At 46.2% G+C, this 14,231-nt stretch overlaps 7 non-coding genes across 7 annotated transcripts; 2 read left to right on the top strand and 5 right to left on the bottom strand.

Moving 5' to 3' along the window:
* Window positions 1-2,740: 2,740 nt before the first annotated feature.
* On the bottom strand, window positions 2,741-2,813 carry trnak-cuu (transfer RNA lysine (anticodon CUU)). The gene has a single exon. It is a non-coding gene; the product is annotated as a tRNA-Lys (tRNA).
* A 2,533-nt stretch (window positions 2,814-5,346) lies between these two features.
* On the bottom strand, window positions 5,347-5,419 carry trnak-cuu (transfer RNA lysine (anticodon CUU)). Its single transcript has one exon. It is a non-coding gene; the product is annotated as a tRNA-Lys (tRNA).
* A 471-nt stretch (window positions 5,420-5,890) lies between these two features.
* On the bottom strand, window positions 5,891-5,962 carry trnaw-cca (transfer RNA tryptophan (anticodon CCA)). Its single transcript has one exon. It is a non-coding gene; the product is annotated as a tRNA-Trp (tRNA).
* A 709-nt stretch (window positions 5,963-6,671) lies between these two features.
* trnae-cuc (transfer RNA glutamic acid (anticodon CUC)) lies at window positions 6,672-6,743 on the top strand. The gene has a single exon. It is a non-coding gene; the product is annotated as a tRNA-Glu (tRNA).
* Window positions 6,744-9,859: 3,116 nt separating this feature from the next.
* On the bottom strand, window positions 9,860-9,946 carry trnal-uag (transfer RNA leucine (anticodon UAG)). Its single transcript has one exon. It is a non-coding gene; the product is annotated as a tRNA-Leu (tRNA).
* A 268-nt stretch (window positions 9,947-10,214) lies between these two features.
* On the top strand, window positions 10,215-10,286 carry trnae-cuc (transfer RNA glutamic acid (anticodon CUC)). Its single transcript has one exon. It is a non-coding gene; the product is annotated as a tRNA-Glu (tRNA).
* A 306-nt stretch (window positions 10,287-10,592) lies between these two features.
* Window positions 10,593-10,665, bottom strand: trnav-cac (transfer RNA valine (anticodon CAC)). Its single transcript has one exon. It is a non-coding gene; the product is annotated as a tRNA-Val (tRNA).
* Between the last annotated feature and the right edge of the window lie 3,566 nt (window positions 10,666-14,231).

Here is a 14,231-nt window from a genome sequence, read left to right as displayed (position 1 = left end):
GACTTCTGTCTGTCCCCCATTGAGAGCTCTAACATTTGAGAAGGGAGCATGCCCTATCTTTATACGGTTCGGCTGCATTGTTCAGCACGTAAACACCATTGATCTTAACTCATGGTCGTAAACCATCCCTCTTTGCTGACTCTCAGAAACCACCAAGGACTGTTTAATGTCTTAGTGTTTTTTTAGCCTTTCTCCGTCATCAGGTCTTAGTATGTTTATACTCGGTTAGCACAACCTGGAGTTCAGGTGCCCAGAACACCCAAGTCTCTCTGGACACCAACATTTAATAGTTTCTCACTATTTAAAAAATATTCTGTTTTTCTGTTCTTCCTACCAAAGTGAATAATCTTACATTTCCCCTCATTATACTCCATCTGCCACCTTCTTGCCCACTCACTTAACCTGTCTATATCCCTTTGCAGACTCTTTGTGTCCTCCTCACAGCTTACTTTCCCACCTAGCTTTGTATCATCAGCAAACTTGGATACATTACACTCGGTCCCTTCATCAAGTCATTAAAAGTCTTCTATAGGCATATAAATAGTAAACGGGTAGTAAGGGGAGGGGTAGGACCGATTAGGGACTAAAAAGGAGATCTACACATGGAGGCAGAGGGCATGGCTGAGGTACTAAATGAGTACTTTGCATCTGTCTTTACCGAGGAAGAAGATGCTGCCAAAGTCACAGTAAAAGGGGAGGTGGTTGAGATACTGGATGGGGTGAAAATTGACAAAGACGAGGTACTAGAGAGGCTGGCTATGCTTAAAGTAGATAAGTCACCCGGTCTGGATGGGATGCATCCTAGGTTGCTGAGGGAAGTAAGGGTGGAAATTGCGGAGGTACTGGCCATAATCTTCCAAACATCCTTGGATACGGGGGTGATGCCAGAGGACTGGAGAATTGCAAATGTTACACCCTTGTTCAAAAAAGAGTGTAAGGATAAACCAGCAACTTCAGGCCAGTCCGTTTAATCATGGAGGTGGGAAGCTTTTAGAAACAATAATCTGGGACAAAATTAATAGTCACTTGGACAAGTGTGGATTAATAATAGAAAGCCAGCAGGGATTTGTTAAAGGCAAATCATGTTTAACTAACTTGATTGAGTTTTGTGTTGAGGTAACAGAAAGAGCTGATGAGGGCAATGTGGTTGATGTTGTGTATATGGCCTTTCAAAAGGCGTTTGATAAAGTGCCACAAAATAGGCTTGTCAAAAGGGGCGAGAGTGGCTGCTTCCTTATTCTTTAAAAGCTCTTTCTTTTATTTCACTCAACAGATAACTTTGAGTGAGCGAAAACTGATCCACAGTGACGCTTATTTAAAGTTTATACCATTTTAATCTGAAAGGATATATTAGCCTTGGAAGGAGTGCAGAGGAGATTTACTAGAATGGTAACAGGGATGAGGGATTTCAGTTATGTGGAGAGACTGGAGAAGCTGGGATTATCCCCATAGAGTAGAGAAGGTTAAGGGGAGATTTAATCGAGGTGTTCAAAATCACGAAGGGTTTTGATGGAGTAAATAAAGAGAAATTGTTTCCAGTGGCAGGAGGGTCGGTAACCAGAGGACACAGATTTAAGGTAATTAGCAAAAGAGCCAGAGGGGAGATGAGGAAACATAATTTACGCAGCGAGTTGTTATGATCTGGAACGCGCTGCCTGAAAGGGCGGTGGAAGCAGATTCAATAGTAACTTTCAAAAGGGGAATTGGATAAATAATTGAAGGAGAAAAATTTGCAGGGCTGTGGGGGAAAGAGCTTTTGGGTGGTGAGACTACTTGGATAGCTCTTTCAAAGAGCTAGCACGGGCACGATGGGCCGAATGATCTCCTTCTGTGTTGTAACATATTAAGTGTTGCTGGACGGAGAAGCAACACATTCCAAATCAGAACAGAGACAGGAGACTAAGTCAATTCCCCGTTGTTTTTAACGAGGTAGCAGCGGTTTCTGTAATGCAGAGGGTTATCGCGTTTGCTTCACACGCAAAAGGTTCCCGAGCGTAAACATTATGTTGAAACTTGCTCTCCATAAACATCCAGGGAGGAAATGTTTTTCTCCTGCCAAAAAGGGCGACAGTGGCTGCTCCCTTATTCTTGAAAAGCCTCATCTTTTACTTCACTAAACAGATAACACTGAGTGAGAGAAAACTGATCCTCAGTGACGCTCATTTCAAGTTTTGTTCCCTTTTAATCTTGGAAGGGGCGCAGCCCAGATTTACTACAATGTTAGCAGGGCTTGAAGGGTTAAATTATGAGGAGCGGTTACATACTTGTATCCCCTGGAATATAGAAGGCATTTTAGGATTTTGAAAGGTAGGTGGACAAACCCTTTCCACTGGTGAGGGAGGGAGTCTAAGACAATATCACAATATCACAGTAGCTGGTTTACGAGTGAAAACGGCCCTGTGAGTGTAAGAGACGAGTCTCTAAGTGCCGCGCCCTGTACAGTGAATGTCATAACTTTTAAAAGGTGCAGAAAGTGTTAGGGATTCAGATACACATTCCCTCTCTGATGGGAATGAGATTTTTTGTTAGAGGTTGCAGCCTTCCCTACTTCTCTTGCCCTTTGCGAGGCACCTGTTCCGGTTATAAATTTACAAACTGGGTGAGTTGGTGATCACGGTACAGCGGTCCCGGGTGAAACAGAGAGAAATCAGCCCGGGCGCGGTGACACTGCACGGGGGCGGTGGAAGTCAGAGCTGGGGTTCGACCCTGAAAGCAACATAAAAAGTTTAAAATAGGAATTCGCCCAACGTGGGGCTCGAACCCACGACCCTGAGATTAAGAGTCTCATGCTCTACCGACTGAGCTAGCCGGGCCTGAAAGACAGCGCCTGTCATTGCAGTAAACTCGCCCCTGGGTGTCCATGTGCAGTAATCCCAACATAACGTCGATATTTTTGGCTGTGTTTATCAGTGTGTGTGTGTGTGTGTGTCCACCTGCAGGTTGATTTTGAACGAATACGAGTGTTTGTCTTGTGTTTGTAACATTGAATAAAAGAGGGTATCAGACGCTTCCCTCCCTGACACTGGGGAACCAGTGAGATAGACTTGTAATTGTACAAACTCAAACAAAGCATTAATTGCGGAATTATACAGACTCTTATCAGCGCCAAAAGTAGCTTTACAATATATACACCCCAATAAATAAATAATACAGATACATGTAAATACATTTGCAACTAACAGAGTCACTAAACCAGAAATATTATTTGTACATAATACAAACACTCCCAGCTAGCTTTGGCTGCTTTCCCTGGTGGTCTAGTGGTTAGGATTTGGTGCTGTCACCACCGCGGTCTGGGTTTGTATTCCTGGTCAGGGAATTTGCTCTTACAAAAAACAATAGCTCATTTTGTAGAATCATAGCAAATCTACAGCACAGAAGGAGGCCATTCGGCCCATCGTGGCCGCGCAGGCCAAAAATGAGCCACCCAGCCTAATCCCACTTTCCAGCACTTGGTCCGTAGCCTTGTAGGTCACGGCATGTCAGGTGCATATCCAAGTATTTTTTAAATGTAATGAGAGTTTCTGCCTCTACCACCCTCTCAGGCAGTGAGTTCCAGACCCCCACCATCCTCTGGGGGAAAAAAATTTTCCTCAGCTCCCCTCTAATCCTTCTACCAATCACTTTAAATCTATGCCCTCTGGTTATTGACCTCTCTGCTAAGGGAAATAGGTCCTTCCTATCCACTCTATCCAGGCCCTTCATAATTTTGTACACCTCAATTAAATCACCCCTCAGCCTCCTCTGTTCCAAAGAAAACAACCCCAGCCTATCCAATCTTTCCTCACAGCCAAAATTCTCCAGCCCTGGCAACCTCCTCGTAAATCTCCTCTGTACCCTCTCTAGTGCAATCACATCTTTTTTGACCAGGCTGCCATGTGGGACCTTGTCAAAAGCCTTGCTAAAATCCATGTAGACTACATCAAAGTACTCCAGGTGTGTTCTCACCAAAGCCCTATTTAATTGCAGCAAGACTTCCTTACTCTTATACTCCAACCTCCTTGCAATAAAGGCCAACATACAATTTTTCTTCCTAATTGCTTGGGACAAAACAACATCTCTCCTGTCCCACACTAAAATCATGGAATAGAATCATAGAATATTACAGCACAGAAGGAGGCCATTCGGCCGTGTTGCCCTGCCTACTCTTTGAAAGAACTGTCCAATTTAGTCCAAAAAACCCAGCCTTTTCCCAGTAACGTTGCAAGTCAGTCCTTTTCAAATACCTGTCCTTTGAAAGTTCCGACGAAAGCTGCTTCCACCACCCTTCCAGGGAGTGGGGACCAGATCGTAAGAACTCTCTGTGAATAAAACACTCCTTCTTTCCCCCTCTAGTCCTAAAAGCTCTCAATCCTTCTCCACGGATGCCTTTCATTCATCAAAACCACACAAGTTACACAGGAAAAAAGTCTTCATTTTCATGTAATTGACGTTCTGAAGGAGCTCCCGAATTCCCCTCCTCGAATCTTATGGATCAGATCATTCTCGTCCGGATCCTTTTCCACATGAACCGGCCGCCCTCTCTCTCTCTCCCCCCTCCCTCTCTCTCTCCCTCCCCCCCTCTCCCTCCCCCCCTCTCTCTCTCTCTCCCCCCCTCTCCCTCCCTCTCTTTCCCTCCCCCTCTCTCTCTCCCTCCCCCCTCTCCCCCCCTCTCTCCCCCCCTCTCTCCCCCTCTCTCCCCTCCCCCTCTCTCCCCCTCCCTCTCCTCCCTCTCTCCTCCCCTCTCTCTCTCTCCCCCCTCTCTCTCTCCCCCCCTCCTCTCTCCCTCTCCCCTCCTCTCTCCCCCCTCCCCTCTCTCTCTCTCCCCCCTCCCCTCTCTCTCTCTCTCCCCCCTCCCCTCTCTCTCTCTCTCCCCCTCCCCTCTCTCTCTCTCTCTCCCCCCTCAGGAAGTAGCCATTCTGATTCTGTGACTGTGGCCAGCTTTGTTCGGGCAGTTGGTTTGACAGGGACCTCACCCTCTCTCCCTTCTTTTCTTCCACATCCGCAGATTGGGGCCGGGGCCGGGCCCGGACTGATTTTTTTTCTTTCTCTGTCTTCAGCCTGGGCCGCTGAGTCTCCGACTGAGATCACCAACCAGCTCCTCCAATCCCCGACCACCAGCTCACCCAGTTAATAAATTGAAACCTGAGCAAGTGCCTCGTTAAAAGGGCAAGAGATGAAGGGCAGGCAGCAACCTCTGACTCATCAGAGAGGTTTGTGCATCTGAGCCCCTTAATAACCTTCTTGCTCCTTTTTTAAAGTTTTAGACCATTGCACACCAGGCGGCACTTACAGACTCGTCTCTTGCACTGACAGTCAAAGCAAACGGAGGGTTCACTCTCGAAAGCAACATAAAAAAAATAAATTCGCCCAACGTGGGGCTCGAACCCACGACCCTGAGATTAAGAGTCTCATGCTCTACCGACTGAGCTAGCCGGGCTTGCTGGAACTGCTCCATTTGGCCTGTTAATGCAGCGAGGCGGCTGTTGGCCTCCGCCCCCGGGGGGGCTGAATTCAGAATCGGAGAAGGAGACAGCTTCAGAGGCAGGCCATTCGGGCCAACGCGCCCGTGCCTTGCCCTACGGACCACGCACCAGATTCTGCTGAATTCCAAGGTGTGGAAGGAAAGCGGACAGCAAAAGCCCTTTTCATTCGACCGTGGAGGTCGGTGCAGGCAGTTCGGGTTTGTCTATTATTGCCTGTCTCTCTCGACTTTCTGTTTATCTCTGTGCGTGAGAAGCTGATTTTGAATTAATAAGTGTGTTTGTGCATGTTTCTTGCAATAAATGGATGAGGGAATCAGACGCTCCTCTCTCTGACACTGTGGCAGAATTCAGAGCAGGGTTCTGTTTATGGTGGAAAAGGGGAATGCAATATGAATTCCAGAATTATTCATCGCTAAAAGTAACTGTGACCCCGACGTGATTTGAACACGCAGCCTTCTGATCTGGAGTCAGACGCGCTACCGTTGCGCCACGAGGTCTGATGGCTGAGATCTGGATGTTCACCCTCATGAAAGTTTCTCATACACTTTATTTCAGATTACCAAATCCCCTGCCCACTCCCACCGGGTGTCAGGCAAGCCTTCACCTGTCCGCGGCAGCATGACTGTAGCAAATCCAATTACACACACACACACCGGCACCCAGAATCATCAGATCGCAGGAAAAGAACAGCTCAAAACACAAAAACAGGACAGGCAGCATCTGAAATAAACGCTGAGACTTTCGGTGTGTGGACTTTGTTCAGGATTGCTAACAGTACGGTGTGTAAATATAAACTATGGGTGTGTATAAATGGATGTTATGCTTCTTTATAAAGTGAGTGTGCCATTTATAAATTTATTTTGATTATTTTTATAATATCTTGTTATAAATATACATGTTGCATCTGTGACACTTATAAATACATTTGGGTATAACTGTGTGGTGGTTATCATTATACCTGTGTGTATTTGTGTTATGTATTTGTGTGTGATTGAAAAATAAGACATAGAGAAATAATTATCCAGAAAATACATTTAACAATATATACACCCCAATGAATTAATAAATAACACAGATACATGTAAATACATTTGTAAGCAGCAGTCATGAAATGCATTTGCATCTAACAAATCAGAAATATATTATTAATCTATCACGGCTGCAGCCCACTATATTTATAACTATGGCAAATCTACGTTGCAGTTTTCCCTGGTGGTCTAGTGGTTAGGATTCGGCGCTCTCACCGCCGCGGCCCGGGTTCGATTCCCGGTTAGGGAATTTGTTTTTACAAAAACAGTTCACTTAATTACGCAAAATAATTCAAGTCTCTGAGATGATTCTTTCAGTTACCTTTAATAAACCCACAACTTTCTGTTTCGCACTGATCGAAATGCTAACGAGTTTGCCGAGTGACTGTCGAAACTACGCTAACTTTTCTGACTTTCGTCCCTTCTCATTTGACGCACTTTATTTTAGGAGTCTGCTTAAAAGTGTTCAGTGGTTAGACCAGGAATCTGGTGCAGCCATTTTTTTTTATTCATTCATGGGATGTGGGCGTCATTAGCGAGGCCGACATTTATTGTCTATCCCTAATTGCCCCTGAGAAGGTGGTGGTGAGCCGCCTTCTTGAACCGCTGCAGTCCGTGTGGTGACGGTTCTCCCACAGTGCTGTTAGGAAGGGAGTTCCAGGATTTTGACCCAGCAACGATGAAGGAACGGCGATATATTTCCAAGTCGGGATGGTGTGTGACTTGGAGGGGAACGTGCAGGTGGTGTTGTTCCCATGTGCCTGCTGCTCTTGTCCTTTTAGGTGGTAGAGGTCACGGGTTTGGGAGGTGCTGTCGAAGAAGCCTTGGCGAGTTGCTACAGTGCATCCTGTGGATGGTACACACTGCAGCCACTGTGCGCCGGTGGTGAAGGGAGTGAATGTTTAGGGTGGTGGATGGGGTGCCAATCAAGCGGGCTGCTTTGTCCTGGATGGTGTCGAGCTTCTTGAGTGTTGTTGGAGCTGCACTCATCCAGGCAAGTGGAGAGTATTCCATCACACTCCTGATTTGTGCCTTGTAGATGGTGGAAAGGCTTTGGGGAGTCAGGAGGTGAGTCACTCGCCGCAGAATACCCAGCCTCTGACCTGCTCTTGTAGCCACAGTATTTATATGGCTGGTCCAGTTAAGTTTCTGGTCAATGGTGAACCCCAGGATGTTGATGGTGGGGGATTCAGTGATGGTAATGCCGTTGAATGTCAAGGGGTGGTCGTTAGACTTTCGTTGGAGATGGTCATTGCCTGGCACTTGTCTGGCGCGAATATTACTTGCCACTTATGAGCCCAAGCCTGGATGTGAAAGGATTGCAGCCCAATTTACACGAGAGAAAAGCTCACGCCTGGAACTTCGCGAGGAGCAAGTTCCAACAAATTGTTTCTGACCCGGGATTAAACCGGGAGTTTTTTGCGTGTGAGGCCAACATGATAACCATTGCACCATGAAAACATCTATTTCGTCCAGCCCAGGTCAGATGGAAGTGTTAAGGGAGAAAGTGAACTGCTGACTCCCACTTCTGGTGGATGTCCCAAAGCGCTTCAAAGAGGTGTAATCAAAAACATAGAATCATAGAATCACAGGAGGCCCTTCGGCCCATCGTGGCTGTGCCAGCTCTTTAAACTAAATGGTGCGATTTTAAAGGGGGTGCAGGAACAGAGAGACCTGGGGGTGTACGTACACAAATCTTTGTAGGTGGCAGGACAAGTTGAATAGATTGTAAAAAAAAAAGTATTTGGAATCGTTGACTTTATTAATAGAGGCGTAGAGTACAAAAGCAAGGAACTTATGCTAAACCTTTATAAATCACTGGTTAGGCCCCAGCTGGCCACCACACAATTCTGCCCATCGCACTTTAGGAAGGATGTCAAGGCCTTGGAGAGGGTGCAGAGGTGATTTACTAGAATGGTACCAGAATGACAAGTGCCAGGCAATGACCATCTCCAACAAGAGAGAGTCTAACCACCTCCCCTTGACATTCAACGGCATTACCATCGCCGAATCCCCCACCATCAACATCCTGGGAGTCACCATTGACCAAAAACTTAACTGGACCAGCCATATAAATACTGTGGCTACAAGAGCAGGTCAGAGGCTGGGTATTCTGTGGCGAGTGACTCACCTCCTGATTCCCCAAAGCCTTTCCACCATCTACAAGGCACAAGTCAGGAGTGTGATGGAATACTCTCCACTTGCTTGGAAGAGTGCAGCTCCAACAACACTCAAGATAGGATGGTAACCAGAGGACACAGATTTAAGGTAATTGGCAACAGAGACGAGATGAGGAGAATTTTTTTTACGCAGCGAGTTGTGATGATCTGGAATGCGCTGCCTGAAAGGGCGGTGGAAGCAGATTCAATAATAACAATCAAAGGGGAACTGGATAAATACTTGAAGGGGAAAATATAGCAGGGCTTTGGGGAATAGGTCTAATTGGATAGCTCTTTCAAAGAGTTGGCACAGGCACGATGGGCCGAATGGCCTCCTTCTGTGATGTTTCCATGCTGTGATTCTATGTTCTGGAGGATTTTCTGATGCAGTGGATATTCGGGGCAGAGGACCAAGTGGGGATTGAGCTCAACGGCAAGAGTACACAGTTCGTTCAAAGGACTGAAGCCGATGCTTTCATTCTTCCCGTCGTTTAGCAGCAGGAAATTGCTCGGCCATGCAGGCGACTTTTTTTGTATTCATTCATGGGATGCGGGTGTCGCTGGCAAGGTCAGCATTTATTGCCCATCCCTAATTGCTCTTGAGAAGGTGGTGGTGAGCCGCCTTTTTGAAGTGCACCTTTCATTGACTGTGCCATTGACATTTTCTGGATAGAGAGAAACTATTTCCGCTGGTTGGGGATTCTAGGAGTAGGGGGCACAGTCTAAAAATTAGAGCCATACCTTTCAGGAGTGAGATTAGAAAACATTTCTACACACAAAGGGTGGTAGAAGTTTGGAACTCTCTTCCGCAAACGGCAATTGATGCTAGCTCAATTGCTAATTTTAAATCTGAGATACATAGCTTTTTGGCAATAAGGGATATGGGCCAAAGGCGGGTATATGGAGTTATATCACTGATCAGCCATGATTTTATCAAATGGTGGAGTGGGCTCGAGGGGCTGAATGGCATACTCCTGTTCCTATGGTACATTTCCCCAAGTGTCTGTTCTCTCCATTGTTGTTGAACGACCGCCTTGTGTTTCCAGCATATTTTCGTTTAAAGCTCGGTTTAGGGAATGAGCCGATGGGCGTCAAAACGTGCCGTAGGATGGAGATGAGTTTGGTTATTGCAGGAAGAGCAAATTAACTGGGCCAAAAAAATCAAGCTACAAATAAAATCGCTCCAACCAGGAGTCAAAGTCACCAATGTCAGAAGTGGGAATCGAACCCACGCCTCCAGAGGAGACTGCGACCTAAATGCAGCGCCTTAGACCGCTCGGCCATCCTGAGTGACAAAAAGGCTGCGCCCACTCGCCACCCTTTCCACACTGAGACCACCCAAGAAAGTCTCACTCACTCCAGTGCTTGGTAGGAATAAATGCTGCTGGAAAGGCTCGGTGAGCGGGATGCCGCCTTCCCCAGGTTTTCCTGAGCCCATTTATTGTACTTTTATTCCCATTTAATGACGGGAACATCCGCAATCAGGAGCTAAAAAGAATTAAAAGCTGAAGGCACAGAGAAAGGGAAATCCATGTTACATCCGATAATGTTGCAAACAGAGCTCCCTGGTGGTCTAGTGGTTAGGATTCGGCGCTCTCACCGCCGCGGCCCGGGTTCGATTCCCGGTCAGGGAAGTAACTTTTGAACACTTGTTATATTAATTGCATGAAAATTTACTCAAACTCTGTGGGGAGAAGAAAAAAACAATCATTGTTTTAATCACCATTAATTACCAAAATAACGTTATTTTGCAGAATGAGGGAAGTTGGAAAACTTTAATAATTTCTTTAGTGCTTTTTATCCCTTCTCATTTTACACTCTGTATTTGTTAATGTTTAAAATGTTCAGTGCTCGTGAGACCACCAATTTATGTTAAATTTAACAGGACCGGCTATTTCACAAGAGAGAGGAAAAAAAAAACTTTTTTTGCCCCAACATAATGTTTCCGCCCGGGATCGAACCGGGGACCTTTCGCGTGTGAGGCGAACGTGATAACCGCTACACTACGGAAACCGCTGCTCTAGGCATCAGCCAGAAGTTAGAATGACTGCATTGATTCCCTTTTATAACTATTCAAATTGATGGAAGTTGCACAAGTCACAAAAGAAAAAAAATGTTAATTTCAAAGTTATTAAACTCCCAAATGTGGCCTGCCTTGTTTGGAGAGGGGGTTGACCCAGGCATCGCAGCCTCAACATTTCCATTAGGAACAGGAGGAGGCCATTCAGCCCCTTGAACCTGTTCCACCATTCAATTGGTAGAACAGGTTCAAAGGGGCTGAATGGCCTCCTCCTGTCTGATCTGTACCTCAAATCTATTTACCCGCCTTTGCTCCCTATCCCTCGATACCCTTACCCAACAAAAATCTATTGGCTTCAGTCTTGAAAGCTTCAGTTGATCCCCAGCCTTTTGGGGGACAGAGTTCCAGACTTCTACTGCCCTCTGTGTAAAAAAGTGCTTCCTGATTTCGAACCTGAATGGCACAGTTCTAATTTTAAGGTGTTATGTTCCCCCTCGTTACTTGATTCCCCAGAGGAAATTGATTCTCTCTCTCTATTCTATCGAATCATTTAAACACCTCGCTCAGACCGCCCCTCAGTCTATGCAGCCTGTCCTCATAATTTAACCCTTTTTAGCCCCGGTAACATTCTGGTGACTCTGCTCTGCGCCCCCTCCAAGGCCAATCTATCCTACCTGAGGTGCAGTGTCGAAAACTAAACGCAGTCTCTCCAGACGCAGTCCAACCAGAGCTTTATATAACTGTAACATAACTTCCACCTCTTGATATTCCAGCCCCCTGAGATGGAGGCTAACATTCCGTTAGCCTTTTAAATTATTTTTGGACCCGTCCATTAGCGTTTACTGATTTATGTAAATGAACCGTTAATTCCTGGGGGTGTATGTACACAAATCTTTGAAGGTGGCAGGAGTTGTTGACAAGGCTGTTCAAAAAAACATACAGGATCATGGGCTTCATGAAAAGAGGCATAGAGTACAAAAGCAAGGAAGTTATGCTAAACCTTTATAAAACGCTGGTTAGGCCTCAGCTGGAGTATTGTGTTCAATTCTGCGCACCGCACTTTGGGAAGGATGTGAAGGCCTTAGAGAGGGTGCGGAAGAGATTCACTTGAATGGTACCAGGGATGAGGGACTGGAGAAGCTGGGGTTGTTCTCCTTAGAACAGAGAAGGTTGTATCACAGTTTGTCATCTGACGTCCTCGGCACCATTCCCAGAATAGGCTCTGGATTTAGGCTCCGACCTCTGCAGGGACGAGGGTTTGTATCCCACTGTTGCCACTATTTATCACATCAGCCATGATATAATTGAATGGCGGAACAGGCTCAAGGGGCTGAATGGCCTACTCCTGTTTCTATGTTCATATGTAGGCGTTTCCACGCTCTTTCAGTAGGAGGTATTTTCCTATATGTTTATAACAAAAAGAGTTTTTCTTTACAAAATTTCTCCCAGTTTGTAAAACAAAATTTGTCCTTTCCAATAAAGGAAAATATCGCCCCCTGCAGTCTGGTTTTCATACAAATCGCAAACAACAGGCGGACAATGCTGTTAATTGACTCTAAGATTTTGGTAGGAAGAATGAGGAGAGGCAATAGAAATGAAATGGTGCCATTTCAAAGGGGGTGCAGGAACAGAGAGACCTGGGGGTGCACGTACACAAATCTTTGATGGTGGCAGGGCAAGATGAGAAGGCCGTTAAAAAAGCACGCGGGATCCTTGGCTTTATAAATAGTGAGACACGAAGCACAAAAGCAAGGAAGTTATGCTAAACCTTTATAAAACACTGGTTAGGCCACAGCTGGAGTATTGTGTTCAATTCTGGGCGCCGCACTTTAAGGAGGACGTCAAGGCCTTGGAGAGGGTGCAGAGGACATTTACTAGAATGGTTCCAGGGATGAGGGACTTCAGTTATGTGGAGAGACTGGAGAAGCTGGGGTTGTTCTCCTTAGAGCAGAGAAGGTTAAGGGGAGATTTAATAGAGGTGTCCAAAATTATGAGGGGTTTTGATATAGTCAATAAGGAGAAACTGCTTCCAGTGGCAGGAGGGTCAGTAACCAGAGGACACAGATTTAAGATAATTGGCAAAAGAACCAGAGGGGGGATGAGGGGAATTTTTTTAACGCAGCGAGTTGTGATGATCTGGAACGCGCTGCCTGAAAGGGCGGTGGAAGCAGATTCAATAGTAACTTTCAAAAGGGAATTGGATAAATATTTGAAAGGGGAAAATCTTGCAGGGCTATGGGGAAAGGGCAGGGGAATGGGATTAATTGGATAGCTCTTTCAAAGAGCTGGCACAGGCACGATGGGCCAAATGGACTCCTTCTGTGGGTGTATCATTATAGGATTCAATATGATTCTGTAGGTTTATTACAAATAGCTGCGTCATCTCTGGGTAGAGATGGGAATTTGACCTGTTTGCTATACATTGCCCCGTGTTGATAAATGTAAGGACTACACAACACCAGGTTATAGTCAGGTGACGAAGGAGGTAAGCTCCGAAAGCTTGTGATTTAAAATAAAACTGTTGGACTATAACCTGGTGTTGTGCAAGTCCTTACATTTGTCCACCCCAGTCCATCACCGGCATCTCCACATCACGTAAATGGGAAGGGAGAGGTGGGAGAATTATTCACAATGTTTGTCCCTCACGTAACATTTGCTGTTCACGAATGACATCGTTTGCTCACAGAAAAATGTGAAACAGACAAAACCGTCTGAACCCGGCAGCGACCGAAATGCCTCCGCGTCCACAGAGAGAGAGTTTGTGAACCAACAGCATTGCACAGCGGGGAGCAGGGCTGCAGGTTCCAACTGGAATGTGGTTCCTCGGGTTTAAACGACTCTCAGGGGTAAGGGAAAGGCGAACGGCCCATCCCTCAGCTCTACGGAGAAATGGTGGTATGATCAGGTCAGATCAGATGTGTGGCTGTTAACAAATAAGCAGGCAGCCCTGACGGCCTAGCCACATCAAGAAAGATGAAACAACACAAATTGACATCGGGCTTTTTATACCCTCAGCATGTCCCAGACCTCTTTACAGCCAATGAAGCAATTTTGAAGTGTAGCCACTCTTGCAATGTGGGGAACGCGGCAGCCAATTTGCGCACAGCAAGATCCCACAAACACCAATGAGATAAATGACCAGTTAATCTGTTTTCAGTGATGTTGGTTGAGGGATAAATATTGGCCCCAGGACACTGGGGAGAACTCCCCTGCTTTTCTTCCAAGCAGTGCAGTGGGATCTTTCACATCCACCTGAGAGCACAGACAGGGCCTCGGTTTAACATTTCATCCGAAAGATGGCACCTCTGACAACGCAGCACTCCCTCCCTCACTCTTGCCGAGGTTTTGTGCTTAAGTCTCTTGGAGTGGGACTTGAACCCACTAACCTTTGATGATTCAGAAGCGAGAGGGTCTCCCACTGATCTGCGGCTGACACCTAACATCGACCCAGATCTAATCACCAGCCCTGTATTGATGTGAAGGAGGCAGTGACCTCAGTACCACTGGGATCAGAAGGAGAATCTGCCCACCGTGTACTGTGCTGAACGGCCTGCGGTCA

The sequence above is a fragment of the Heptranchias perlo genome, chromosome 35, assembly GCF_035084215.1.
Source record: "Heptranchias perlo isolate sHepPer1 chromosome 35, sHepPer1.hap1, whole genome shotgun sequence".
Classification (NCBI taxonomy): domain Eukaryota; kingdom Metazoa; phylum Chordata; class Chondrichthyes; order Hexanchiformes; family Hexanchidae; genus Heptranchias; species Heptranchias perlo.
This window is presented reverse-complemented; position numbering and strand designations above follow the sequence as displayed.